General features: G+C 45.7%; 1 long non-coding RNA gene across 1 annotated transcript in view; it reads right to left on the bottom strand.

Annotated features, from left to right (window-relative positions):
- Positions 1-1,775: 1,775 nt before the first annotated feature.
- Positions 1,776-12,245, bottom strand: part of LOC122463072 — a 100,977-nt gene continuing 90,507 nt past the window's right edge. The window contains exons 2-3 of the long non-coding RNA XR_006286052.1: positions 4,978-5,041; positions 1,776-2,038 (exon numbers count right to left, since the gene is read on the bottom strand). This is a non-coding gene — a long non-coding RNA (uncharacterized LOC122463072). The remainder of the gene's footprint in view (positions 2,039-4,977; positions 5,042-12,245) is intronic.

Genomic DNA, 12,245 nt, shown 5'->3' with positions numbered 1-12,245 from the left:
CAGAACTCCATTGCGGTCAACAGAGCCATGACAATTTGCACCAGCTGTGGATCTCTCCTCTGGATCTAAATTTCCTCATCTGTGATTAGGGATAATACCTGCCTCCCTCCATGGGCAGCTGTAAGGGTAAGTTAAGGCTTGGAAATGTAAAGCCCTATAAAAGTCATAATAATCATTCTTAGACGCATTTACATTCTATTTTTATTCTGCCGCACAGGTGAGGAAACATGATCTCCAGTAATAAATTGGTTAGTCTCTAAGGTGCCACAAGTACTCCTTTTCTTTTTGCAAATACAGACTAACACGGCTGCTACTCTGATCTCCAATATGCGTTTTAACTCTACCACAACCGATTGTGCATTGTGTTGTAAAACTTTTTAGTGCCATTTATTTTTTATTTCACTGTGAACATATCTGGCAACCTTAATTCATGTTTTATGAGAAAAGGATAGCTGTCTAGAAAAAGCAAGTTCCTGGATAGGCTAAGTTTAGCCCTGTAAACATCTTTTGTGGCCCTTTATGAGGGAAAACTTTCCCTGTATAGTTCTGGCTTTACTGCAAATCCACTTTCCCTTGAACTCATCCATTTGTAAGCACTTTCATTAAAATTCTACTTTCACAAAGAAAGAGCCAGGCTAATTCCATAGGAAACTGGCTCTCTTTTTCACTTTGACATCTTTGACATGGTAAAGGCAGTCGCTGTTAAAATGGACCCTGTCAACAGGCTAGCTCTGGGTAAAATCCTTGTGCTTTTTTATATGTGTTGAGGGGATGGGACCAAGGGTGGTCCCAGCGTAAACACTCCACAGACACAGTTACTCTTAAAAAGGAACAGGAGTTCCGTTTGCACAAGCAATCCTATAACAAACAAACCTGTGTACACGGAGAAATGCTGGAATATACAAGCTACCCCCTTAGGCTGGTTCCGAAGCAGGGGCATCAGGGCCAGCTACTGCAGAGACACCCAGGAGGGTTTCCTCCCACATGCCCACTCCGTGGCAGTAACATGAAAGCACTGGGAGGTTGTCGATGTCAAGTAAGGTAGGCAGGGGAGCCCCGTATGACATTAAGTGTTCATGCTCTCTAGATGAGAAGGAAGCAAGGAACTTTGGGGACAAGGTGTTCGGTTTGATCCCAGCTGAGCAGAAATTACTGCCTTTGAGGGGAGGGAGATTCCACAGACATGTAAGTTCTGCATAGGACAGGACAGGCAACACCAAGGCACCTTCAGCCTCAGCCACAGGGTCAATGTGTAGAGTGAGGACACAGTAGAGCAGGGGTGGACAAACTACGGTCCGCAGGCCATTTTAAGCCGGCCCGTGAGCTCCCGCTGTGGCGCTGGGTCGGGGGCCACACCACGCGGCTCAGCCCCGCTCCAGCATTCCGGCTGGGGCGCAGGGTTGAGGGCCGCACCATGGAGCTCCTGCAAGCTGCGGCATGGCCCCACTCCAGCTCCTAAGTGCTCCAATGGGAGCTCCAGGGGTGGTGCTTGTGGATGGGGAAGCGTGCATAGCCTCCTGGTCACGCCTCCGCGTAGGAGCCAGAGAAGGGACATGCCACTGATTCCAGGAGCCACTTGAGATAAGCCCCGTTCGGAGTCTGCACCCTGAACCTCTCCCCACACCCCAACCCCCTGCCCCAGTCCTGATCCTCCCTCCTGCCCCCCAAATCCCTTGATCCCAGCCCAGAGCACCCTCCTGCACCTCAAACTTCTTATCCCTAGCCCCACCCCAGAGCCCGCATACCCAAAGTATCCTTAGTGTGTAGACCAGGGGTTCTCAAACTGGGGGTCGTGACCCCTCAGGGGGTTGCAAATGTTATTACTTTGGGGGGGTCGCAAGCTGTCAGCCTCCACCCTAAACCCTGCTTTTCCTCCATCATTTATAATACTGTTAAATATAAAAAAAAGTGTTTTTAATTTATAAGGGGAGTCACACTCACAGGCTTGCTGTGTGAAAGGGGCCACCAATAGTCTCTTCCTCAACTGTCCTGGAAACACGCAGAGGTCACAGATCTTCAGAGGAACATTTCATACCCACTAAAAATGCACAAGAATGTATGTGAGAGGTGAAAAAAAAACATGGTAAATAAGTGGAAGGCAGCATGACCTGGTGAATAGAGGTGGGAGTCAGGAGGCTTGGGTTCTGGTCCCTGTTCCAAAGATTTTATAATCTAAATAGACATGACAGATAAAGGGTGGGAGAAAGAGAGAGAACTATTATCCCCATTGCACAGCTGGGGAGATCAAGTGATTTGCACAAATTCACACAGGAAGTCTGAGTCTGAGCAGTATATTGAGCCCTGATCATCTGATTCCCAGTCCATTGCAATACCAGACTATCCTCCTAGAGCAGAGGTGGGCATACTGCAGCCCACAGGCCACATCCAGCCCACGGGACCCTCCTGCCCAGCCCCTGAGCTCCTGGCCTGGGAGGCTTGCCCCTGGCCCCTCCCCTACACTTCCCCCTCCCCCTCAGCCTCAGCGTGCCGCACCACCAGTGCGACACTCTGGGCGGCCGGGCAGCACAGTTGCAGAGCCACAGCCTGACCCGGTGCTCTGGGCGGCGCGGCTGTAGCACCACCAGCAACCTGTGCTCCAGGCAGCGCAGTAAGTGGGCAGGGAGCAGGGGGTGTTTTTAGAGGTTGGGGCAGTCAAAGGGCGGGGAACAGGGGGGGGTTGGATGGGGCAGGGGTCCCAGGGGAGCAGTCAGGAAGGATAAGGGGGGGTTGAATGGGGCGGCAGGGGGCAGTCAAGGGTGGGGGGTCCAGGGGTGGTCAGGGGACAGGGAGAAGGTGTGGTTGGATGGGGTAGGGGCTCCAGGGGGCAAGTCAGGAATGAGAGGGGGGTTAGATGGGGCAGCAGGGGGCAGGGGGTGGTGGATGGGGTAGGAGTCCCTGGGGGGCCGTCACGGGACGGGGGGGTTGGATGAGGCAGGAGTCCCAGGGGAGCTGTCAGGGGGCGAGAAGCGGGGCGGGGGGGGGGGGGGGGTGGCAGATAGGAGACAGGGGCCTGGCCATGCCTGGCTGTTTGGGGAGACACAGCCTCCCCTAACCGGCCCTCCATACAAATTTTGGAAACCCGATGTGGCCGTCAGACCAAAAAGTTTGCCTGCCCCTGCCCTAGAGCTACAGCTGAGTAATTAAAAATGATAAAAACAATGCATTCAAGAAACTAGTCAACATGCAAATGTTCTATGAGCTGAGAGGGACTGAGTTCATCAGAGACAGTTGGCAGAATTAGCAGATAACATATGATCAAATGTATACAAATTAGGAGTTTTCTGATATCAGGCTTTGTATTGCAGAAATCAAGAAAGTTTTTAGTCTAGCATCCAAGAATAGTCTTCAGGGGCAAGCTTTGGAGAATAGCACAGGGGCCCTCAGCAATACTAGCACTGGGTTTAGGCAGTGTGAAAAACCAAGGAAGACAGTTTCTCCATCTGTCCCTATAAAAATATGTATAAAAAATTCCATCTGAATTTATTTTGTATTCAAGTGATGCATCTTTCTGGATTTCACCAGGAAAACGTCCAAGGGAAGTGGCAGGTTTATTTTTAGCCTCTCTAATCTTTCCAGACTATGGCGGCAGATTGCGGCCCCTCCTGACCTTCCTAAACTCAGCTTGGGGGGAGGGATAGCTCAGTGGTTTGAGCATTGGCCTGCTAAACCCAGGGTTGTGAGTTCAATCCTTGAGGGGGCCATTTAGGGATTTGGGGCAAAAATTGGGGATTGGTCCTGCTTTGAGCAGGGGGTTGGACAAGATGACCTCCTGAGGTCCCTTCCAACCCTGATATTCTATGATTCTAAACCTGCCCAAGTTACACTGCTAAAAAAGAATGGGTTTGGATCAATTGTTATATTGCAAGGATATGGAGATGTTCTTAACAGCTAACCCACTGCAGCTATAGGAAATCTGATCATACGCATTTCGTTCTCAGTGTCACATATAAGTGGAAGATACATTTGTCACAGGGTAATACATTCAGAATTAACAAGAAGAACTTGTCAGGTTTTGGCTGCAACCACTAAAGCTAAAGCCTGGAGCGAAATAGACTGTCAGATCAGAGCTTTGTTAAAAGGATTAAACTCATTCTTGAAGGTGGAGCTGTGGAAAAGCTTTTAAGCTCTGTATTTACACCTGAAAGGTTTTAAACTGGGATTCTAACAACAGCTGATGTTAAACAACATTTTTAAAAAACAACTTTCCCTACCCTGCTAGTGGGACAGTTCTAGAGCCAGCTATACTGTGAATTGTGCACTGAGAAACTCCACACAGGCTGGATGTTGAAGATTATCACTAATTATTGTCTAGGTTTTGGCATCTACTCAAATTGCTGTAGAATCAGTAACTGTTTTGTAAGTTACTCTTATTACAAAGTTAATATAGTAATTGCATTGCACAGTGGCAGTATAGTGGCTCATAAAGCTTGTATTCAGGCTGTGCATATATGTCTGCATATGTTTTACTTTAAGGATGCAAACCATCCCCTTGAAGTTAATGGGTCTACCTGCATGCTTTAAGTAGAGCATGTGAGTGTTAGCAGGATCAGGACACTAAATAGCAACTTTCATATAAGAATCTCAAAAAGCTCTTCTCAAATTAAATTACACAATTAAGACCCATAATACATTTGTGGGTCAAGTATGCACTGTAACACTCATTGTGTACATGGGGAAGCTGAGACATGACAGAGGTGAAGCAAGTTGCTCAAGGCCACTGAGTGAGACACTGGTAGCAGAGGTATAAATAGAACCCAAGAGCCCTGACACCACCTTGCCAATTGGCTGGAGACTTGCCTTCATCGCTAGGGATGCCCTGGCCTGTCTGAGGAGACAACCAATAAGAGCTTTGCCACGCAAGTGACAAATGTGGTGATTGTTTGTTTTGGCCCAGTGTCCACATCGCACAAACAACCTCCTCTCAAATAGACCACCAGTTTGTTTGTCAAATGGGAAGAGCTCTTGGTCCCAACTGACCTGGAAGTGAAAACTCCACGGTCTTTCATTGCTAGTCCCCTTGAGTCATCCATAGCTCCACGCTCTACGATAAAAGACAAAATATTATTTTATTTATCCAAATGTCCCGTGAGACCCAGACGCTTTCAGATAAACAGAGTTTCCAGCTAACAGAGGAAGTCAGTTAGCGAAGGCTGCATGGGCCCAATTCTGCAGGAGTGGGCTGAGGGCTCCCAACGGCTCCTAAAGTCAATGGAAGTTGAGGGCACTCAGCACCTTGCAGGACTGGGTCCCATTTGCCTTCGCAGTGTGTAATGAAGAAGAGAAGGCCTACTGACTTGGCAGACCAGATGGCTTTGCTGAGGCAAATGTATTAATGCATGGGACTTAGCAGGTCTGATAGGCACAAGATGGCACCACTGGATTGGGAGCAGGACACTTGGAATCCAATCCCAGCTCTGCCACTAAATTGCCGTGTGACCTTAGGTAAGTCCCTTACCCTCTCTATGCCTTTGTTTCCCTCCATACTTAATCTGTCTCACTCTGTGTTTGTCTAGTCAGTGCCTAGCACAGTGGGGGCCCCAAGCTTGGTGTGAGCCTTTAGGCATTACTATGATAAAATATTCATATTACTAAATAATCATAAAAATAGTCAACTGATGCAATGGTAATAGAAGAAAAAAAAAACAAGATTTGGGATGCTTTGTTTTTTGGTTTGTTTCTGAAGCCAATCTTGGGTGACAGAAATTAGTTTGTCCCTGTTGTTAGAAAAGACGCCACATCGAATCATCCTTTCTGATGATCAGTCCCTGGCTGTTGAGAATCAATCAGGCCTCCTCCCTACTTTAATGATGACATACGGGATATTACACAGTGTCACTCCTTCTCCCAGCCCATACAATTACCCCTCCTGCCATTTCCACTGTGCCTTTTAAAAACAAAAAACAAAACACTGACTTAATCATGAGGAGTGCTGTGCCCACGCTGAAATATCAACACGCCCCTAGTGACCGCCCCAGCCATGTAATTAGGTTTGTCGCTTTCATAAAAAAGAAGTGTAATTATAGTTTGGAGAGCCTGGGTATCAAACCCTGCCATTCTCGAAAGTCCTCTGGGGAAACACAGGAGAACTACTTATTGATTTCATCCTTCTGATGATGACATGCAGGAATGTTGCTTGAAAACAGGACCCAGTTGCTTGAATTCACCAGGGCTCTCAGCCTTGTGGTGGAAGAGAGAGAAAGAAGCTGTTTCTTGTATTTAAAGAAAAAAATAGAGAGGAAAAGAAAAGAGAAAGAGGGCAACAGTCTCGGCTTTCATTATAAGCACTGTTATATCAACAATGGCGAGGGAACAAAGGAAGCCATTTCCACTAGTCCCTGCTTCAATTAGTTATTTGAAGTAGTGAAGATTGTGCCACTTTATCTCCCCCTTGTAACATGATCATTGTATTTTACATCTCATGAGAAAACAGGCAGGCCAGAGGCCATTATCTGGCTTGGTGTCATACATCACAGGAGATAACATCGTTATTTGTGTCAAGAGGGATGATCAAGGTCTTCCTGTTTTATCAGCGATTAGCCAGGAAAGAAAAGCGGCTGCTGCTGCTGCTTTTGGCAGGTAGCCAGGCGCTGTATGAGTATTACCCCCTCGGTTCAGTGAGGGGGGGAAACCGGCCAGCGTTACTCATGGTGCAACTGTGCTGAGCTTTACAGCCCAACCCAAATGGCTCTTTAAAAACGTTAAAGCCCTGGCTGATAGGGAGGCTGCTGCATTTTCATTAGCTGACAGCAGCATCAGGTGCCCTCTGGGAGCTGACGGCCAGAGTCTGCTCTGACTTGTACCACTGGCGTATACCACCACTGACTGCAGCAGAGTCCAACCTGATTTACACCAGCCAGAGCGAATGGACTCCTAGAATGGGTTCTGGGCACTCAGGTCACTTACGTGCCTTTAAAAATCCCACAGAAAATCATTATGCTGTTCCCTCCACCCATCTCAAACTAACACTTATTTGAGCATAAGCTTTCGTGAGCTACAGCTCAAGCTGTAGCTCACGAAAGCTTATGCTCAAATAAATTTGTTAGTCTCTAAGGTGCCACAAGTCCTCTTTCTTTTTGTGAATACAGACTAACACAGCTGCTACTCTAACACCAAAATGGATATCATAGGGCCCAATTCTGCCCTCTCTCACACAAGGTGACACCCCATTTTGTTCTGGGGGGTTGCACCAGCTTTTTAAGCCAGGGCAGAATTTAGCATCTCCCTGTGCTATTTGCTTATTTATTTCGTTTTGTTTTCTCAACACCTATCCCAGACTCAACGCCCTGCACTAGTGAAAATGTAGCATTAAGTACCAGATTAAAATATTACAGCTCCTTTGATAATTGGACTAACCCAGACCAACAGCAGAACTAATCCACCATACCCCAGCCAAACACCCACTGGGAGTTTGAGCTTTCAGCCTACCAACGAACCATGTCTCAAAATGTTTTCAGAAAGAAAACTGTTCAGACAACGTCTTTGGTCTAAAAGAAATATGAAATGAAACCAAAGAGGGCCATTCTACTATTTCTTCTAAAAGTAACCCCAGTGCTAATCTGCGATTCCTTGAATCAAGGAATCCTTTCCACTAACTTCAATGGACTTTGATTTTGTGTGTGGTCTTGTTGCTATGCAGAGCCTCAAACTGTTCGGGGAGAAGGATCTGGTGAGGCATTTCCTTCCCCCTCCCATTCAGTCATTTGAGGGGGAGATCAGTGGTGTACTACTGCAGAGTCAGTACAAGACTCAGAGGCCCTAAGCAGTCACTTTCATTTCTTACACAATTCTGGATAGTCAATTTAAAATTCTTAATAGAGCACCACCAGCCTTTTAAAAATATACATATATTAGCCAGAGGAACTCATTGACACAAGATATTATAGAAGTAAAGTTCTTAGCAGGATTCACATAATATGAACCAGAAAACCTGCAGTTACAGTATAGAAAATAAAAGTGTATAAAGAAATTATATCCCTTTATGTGATTTGGGGCATAAAATAACTGCCTGGAGTTGGGAAGAAATTGCCCCCTGGGCACATTAGCACATAATTTTCTACTAGGTGGGTTTTATATCTGCCTCTGAATCAGCTATTATTGGCCACAGAAATAGAAACATAGGAATTACCATATCAAATAAGACAAATGGTCCATCTAACCTATCCTTGGTATGACGAATTATTATCCTTGGTATGACGAATATGCTAATAATAATTTAAAAAATCGTGAACAAAAAAATTGTTAAACTTGGGGAGATGGAAAAAGAAAAAAAAATACTGAACCGCAGGTTCCCTTAAAACGGAGATAAAAAATTGAAAGTGACTCAGCAACAGTGAGTCAGGAAGTGAGACTGTCACACAGCGTTAGTTCAATGGAACTTCATATGAAGAGCCTGAACTGGTAACACCAGAGTAGTCATCATTATCATGGCTGAGCCAGACACATCTGAATCATCATCAGGAGGTGGCATGGGACAGACACTTCAGAAAGTTCATCATGAGAAACTTAAGAATATCAGATGTTCCTCCAGCTGGGTCATGAAAGAGAAGCATTTCTGCGGTCAGTCTGAGCTGATGTAAGAGCGGGCAGCTGGGGTCCTCCTTAAAGGTCATGCAGTCAAAAAAGGTCATGCAGATACTGAGTACTTACTTTGGGGGGGAGGGAGGGGGAGTTGTTAGAGTGCAGGACTGGATGTCTGAGCAGTGGGTTCTATTCCTGGCTCCGACACGAACCTTGGACAGCTCTGACCTTAGACAACTGATATGTTTAATCCTCATTTTACCCATCTGTAAAGCACTTAGCTACCTCACTGGAGTGCTCCGAGGGCTAATTAAGGTTGTGTATGGGGCACAAGCCCAGTAGAAACTCTGTTCCAAAGACCTCAAAATGTCATTAGAGAAGGGAGAAGCTTTCCCCTGCATGGATGATTCCTCATGCACTGAATGTCCAAGTGGAAGAGCTTAGCAGACCCTGAACAGACCACAATGACAGAAAGATGAAGCCATACAGCAATGGACAGGGCCCTGTTACAAAATCCATATTTGGATATGGATTTTCATCTGTTGTATTAAAAAAAAAGTGACAGGTTTCAGAGTAACAGCCGTGTTAGTCTGTATTCGCAAAAAGAAAAGGAGGACTTGTGGCACCTTAGAGACTAACCAATTTACTTGAGCATAAGCTTTCGTGAGCTACAGCTCACTTAGTGAGCTGTAGCTCACGAAAGCTTATGCTCAAATAAATTGGTTAGTCTCTAAGGTGCCACAAGTCCTCCTTTTTTTTTTAAAAAAAAAAGTGGCCAGATGTCCCCCTACAGCAGAAAATCCTTCACTCAGGTCTCCTTGCAGAGTTCCTTTTGACTTTTTACCATTCCAAAGGGACGGGCTTGCATCTTTGCAAAGTCAGGAAGGGGGTGGCTTGCAGACTCCATACATCCCAGAGACCCACAGGAAAAGCAGCAGCCAGCTGTGCGGATCCTGGAAAGCACTACAGTGGCAGTACAGCTTTCCTGCCCTAGCACAGCAAGGACATGGCTTTTTCGGTAGTGGGCTGGCATCTGCAAGCCTCACGGACAATGCACTTTGAAGAGGATGGCTGCCACAGCTACCCTGGGATGAGGAGGGAGATCCAGGGGGAGAGGCTGAGGGGTGGGGTTGGAAGAAGGCACAGTGCTGTAAGCTGTAGGAGTCAGGACCATTATGGTGTAGTATCACTGGGTAGAAGTAATTCTTGGGGATAGTGTGACAGAACTCCAGTAAAAGGGAGATTAAATACATTTTCAAGGCACCAATATAATAATATTGCACTGTAGAAATTGCACAAACCATTTCTAACCAAATGTATTTTTTTTGCATGGGTTTGCAATGAAAATTAGCAGCACCAGTTCGGTTTTTATCACTACGCTAAGATTGCTAAAGTTTCCATGAAGATACTGTTTCAAGTACCACCATCAGACAGAAAGCCTGCTCCAAAAGTTATGAAGTAACTCCTGAACATGTGTATGGAGGAAGTAAAGTAACATCTCTGTATCTGAAGGCAAAGCCTCTGACAAATGCCACAGATTCAAGAGATAAGAAGTGTGAGGGCACCCTTCTGTGCCACCATCAGCATCCTGCTCTCTCTCTCTCTTCCACAGCAAGAGTGGCCTGATCAGCTTGACCAGTTTATAAGCTTCCTTTTCTTGGATCTCACTATCTGCAGTAACTCAGTTTCCCTGATAGGGTTCAGATCATTTCCTGCAAACAATATCCTTCTCTCTACTTCCATTCCTTTCTAACTTTCATTAGTTTCCTTTATTTTTCTTTTCCCCCTTGGCTCCCCCTCCCATCCACCCAGCATTTATATGATCAGTGAATCTGTGTGCCATTTCTGTCCATGAATGTGAGGTGTGATCTTGTGACATGCTGAGCATCTGCTACTATGCACTGAGCATCTTACCTGTCACGAGTGTCAGGAGTCAGGCTCCTGGGAAAAAAGCTTAGTGAAGATTCTGCTGCTTCACACAATCAGCTTCATCACCCAGTATCCAATCTAGCATCACCACAGATTTACTTTGTCTGGCATCTTTCATGCAAACCATATCCACTTTACAGAACTAAATAACATTATTACAGAGCAAAATTACCAATAATGGTGAGGGAGAGAGAAATTAAGGAGGTATAAGTGAAGAAAGAAAGGTATGTTGTGTGCCAGGATTTGCAATGAGCTGAAAAGTTGATGAGGCAGTGAGATATGGGAAGGCTGTTTCAAAAAAACAGAAGTAATAAAAAATAGATCCCCAATGCTCACTGGACAAACAATTCATTTTCTATGCATTGGAAAAGCTTCTGAGCTCGATGTCAGGAATTATCCAGGCTGGACGAGGACACCAGAGAAAGAAAACAATGACATGAACCTTACTTTCAACAAGAACTCAGGATGAGGGGCAATAAATTGCCAATCTAATAAGCAACTCCTGCCCTCTCCTTGGAGGGTTTGGAAGGCTTGCTGGCAGTGGATGTGGTGTTGCAGAATGCCAAGAGCCCACACAAAAGATCTATACCCATGGAGTTATTCTCATTCTACAGTGCCATAGAAATGGGAGTTAGGGACAGGCGAGGGGTTGGCAGATGCAGGAGTTGGACAGTGGATCTTCCCATTGAAAGGAAGTGTACCGGCCACAGAACAGTGATTGAGGAGGAATGCATCCGATGAAGTGAGCTGTAGCTCACGAAAGCTTATGCTCAAATAAATTTGTTAGTCTCTAAGGTGCCACAAGTCCTCCTTTTCTTTTTGCGAATACAGACTAACACAGCTGCTACTCTGAAACCAGCAACTACAGAGTGGCCTGGAAGGAGGGTGTTCTTGGCAGGCTTCCCCTGAACTGAGCCCTAGGCCTGGGGAAATCTGACTCAGCCTCGGAATATCTGAGGACAATTTCCTTCACCAGGCATCGCACATCATGACATCAACCCATTTTGGTCACACTTGCCTGGATACTTGATGGCTGGAACATCTCAAAAGTTAGCAGAGCAACTGGCTTAAATTGCTCAGCCTTCACTTCGTTCTGGACTTCTGCTGTGAAGGACCCATTCCAGAATAATGGTGTTTCACACTTCAGATACAAACAAACAGACCATCTGTACTACTGGTGGGGTTTCCTGTTCTGAATAGTTTACATCTAAAAGAAACTTTAATACACTGTCTACAAAGCTCAACTCTCCCTTCTATTTGCATCCATAGAGTATTTTTTAAGTAGTTCTACATCATACACAGATTGGTCTATGTGCCTTTAGCCTCTGCATCTTGTGTTGCCAACTCCTCGACCCACAAGCTAAGCAAAGTTGGTACTTGGATGGAAGGCCTCCAAAGCACATAGGTGTTGCAGAAAGGTCGTAGTTTTCCTTCGGAGTCCACACTAACCCCAGCATGATGTTAGAGGCCCCTGTGCTGTTGGAGGCATCATCAACTAGATGAAACGTAACCACACTTCTGACCACGTTAGGGTGATTAAAGATTCTTTAAGACTTTATCCAAAAGTTGAGGTATTAACCCCGATATCTGAGCCAAATTCCATTGTGGATAGTTACATCCTTAAAACTCCCCTTTGGCCTCAAGTGGACATGTTATTCTTCTTCACTTCCTGATCTGTAGTGGTTGCATTGCAGTGGTGGGTACATGATCCCTGTGTTCTAGGCCAGATTGTGAACCTCTTACACACATTGATATCAGCAGGTCTATTCCTATGACTAACTGCTTGCCAAAATTAATGA

This window comes from Chelonia mydas, chromosome 15 (genome assembly GCF_015237465.2).
Source record: "Chelonia mydas isolate rCheMyd1 chromosome 15, rCheMyd1.pri.v2, whole genome shotgun sequence".
NCBI lineage: Eukaryota > Metazoa > Chordata > Testudines > Cheloniidae > Chelonia > Chelonia mydas.
Note: the sequence above shows the minus strand (reverse complement) of the source record. Positions and strands in the feature narration are given on the sequence as shown.